Below are 2529 nucleotides of genomic sequence, written 5' to 3'. Positions count from 1 at the left end.
CTGCTGAAAAAAGCATGCAACTAAACTAGATTAAACTGGAAAATGTATTTTCTTTATTTAATATGTAGCAAAGTATAACCAATGAATTCTTAGGTCAAGTGAAATGGATCAAATATAGAAATATTAAGACACTAGTACTTTAAATGATACCTTTTTGAGACTAAACTGCTATAAAGTTTATGAGGTATCATGATCATTTCCCATTTGGGTTTTAGCAGAAACCAAATCAACTTCCACTATGGGTTTCATAGGCAAAAAGTCTGATACCAACATCAACAGACATGTGACTGAAGAAAGTAAACTCAATTTATTACTTTTAGAAAGCAGCTGCTGTACAAAGCATTTCCCAAAGTTTGTTATTTTAAGTTATGTAATATGGAGAGTCACAGAACATCTTCAAATTACAAACTCAAAGAAACAATCCCTCTCAGTGACATTTGGGTAGCTCTTTGAATTATGTAAAACTATCCTAAACAGTCACAAGTATTTTGTGTTTACATTATAACAGACGCCCAATTCTGGTCCTGTATCATAAAAAAATTTTTAAATAATTTTGTTTTCTTCAAGAGAGACGGCTAAGATATAAAACGGAAATACTTCTTTTGTCCTGAACAAAGAAACAATTTTATGATGGACTATTTTACAAACAGCATCATATTTGCTTACTATGGGCCATCTCACTCTGGAAGGTTTTAAAAAGGTACTACTCCTCTCTCTTACATGCTCATGTACCTCATTTAAAAAGAAAAACAAAAGCTCATTATTTGCTGCTCATATATTGTTTTTACATAGCTAAAAAGATGATAAGTGAGCAATATTGCCCTGCCTGGCATTTTAAGTCAAGAATAGCAAAGCTCTGTATCAGTCACAGAAAGAGGAAGGGTGCCACCTTCATCATAGTATTCTCCCCCTTAAAAGAAATTAAGCTTCAGTATAAAAAGAGGGCACAGCAGAGTCTGGAAGACTCTACCAACTAAGTTAATGCAAAACATGAAGACCTTTCTTTAAAATATTTTTCCTTCCATATTCCACCTCCTAATAAGACCCAACAGGAACTGAATAAAATATATTTAGGTCTTCTAGTTGCCCAAGTCCCAGAATGACTATAATGATATACATGAGCTATATAATCTGTTTGACCTAGAAAACCACTTAGCAAGACAGACAAGATCAAAGTCAATAATCAGTTCAGACAGCTGTGAAGAATGAAGCTTAGCTAAAGTAGTCACCACCAAGTAAGTAGGTGAACATATTAAATTTCAGCAATTTTAAGACATGTTTAAACTAGACTCATACCTTTAAAATGAAGACAATACCTAAACAGGCTTCCGTACCTCTTTAACAAAAAAGGAATTAAACTCAATTGTTCACTGAGAAATGAAAATACTGAATAATCTATAGATTCATTGTTTAAAGCTTCAATGATACAAACTTGTAAACAAAGGGAAAAAAATTTCCATCATATGAAAACATATCAGAAAATTGACTTGGGGGATTAGGATAAACTAGCATTCTTTTAAAAAAAATAAGTGAAATGTCAGTTCAATGTACAAATTATGGAGCATCCTATACAAGAAATCTGACTAACTTATTAAACACAAGATTCTTTGTGCAAAAGACGAGTGCATCAAGACACTCTGTAACCTTAAGAAAACACAGAAACAATAAAGTAAGATAAATATCCAGAATTCCATGTTTATTTCATAATATTTACTGCACAGTGAATACACTTCTACATTCCATGAGTTTGCTTCCACTACTAGCCTGCAGCAGCTACAGGTGGGGCAGAGAAGGGGAATGCTGCCCTCACACAATGGACGAGGTCTACCTGTGAACACCATGGGGCAGCAGGATGAAGGAAATGGCCTGGTGGAGCCGCCTGTGATTCACACTAGTGTGGCTCCTGGGGGATTCAGCCCCAGACTGTTTTGAAGTTAGACAACCCTGGTGCAGTACATGAAGTCACTATAAAGGATTTTTTAGAAAGAAAGCTCTGCAGAGCCAAGAGGTAGAAGGCAAGGCAAGCAGCAGGAGTCTGGGGAACCTGTGCTGGGAGGACCTGCAGTACTGGGAAGGCTCTGAGCACTAAGGGAACAGAATGCAGTGGAAAACAGGGTGTCCGGAGAATCAAAGCTGAGGGGGAAAGAAGATACTGTTTAACACAACAAAGCCATGACCAGTGGGGGGAGCGTAGTTATCAAAGACAGCAGCTCTGAGAAGTTGAGGAGAAAAAGTTTAATACTGCTAATCATTTTAAAACATTAAATATGTGGCCAACAAATTAATCCATAACTGAAACCAGTATAGATAATTGCTGTTATAAACTATAAAGACATTTTAAGCCAATTTATGGAAGACTTCCATTAAAGAGGTACCATTAAAACCATGAGCTCATGGGGGTGATGGCAGTGACAAGCAGGGACTGCCCGCAGGCATTCACAGTGACATCAGTGGCAAGGGCGGGGTGGTAAGCGGTGACTGCCTACAGACACTGGCGGTAGCGTCGGCCAATCTCAGGGCAGGGAGGGC

The sequence above is a fragment of the Alligator sinensis genome, unplaced genomic scaffold, assembly GCF_000455745.1.
Source record: "Alligator sinensis unplaced genomic scaffold, ASM45574v1 scaffold444_1, whole genome shotgun sequence".
NCBI classification, from domain to species: domain Eukaryota; kingdom Metazoa; phylum Chordata; order Crocodylia; family Alligatoridae; genus Alligator; species Alligator sinensis.
The sequence above is the reverse complement of the archived record's forward strand: the minus strand, read 5'-3'. Positions refer to the sequence as shown.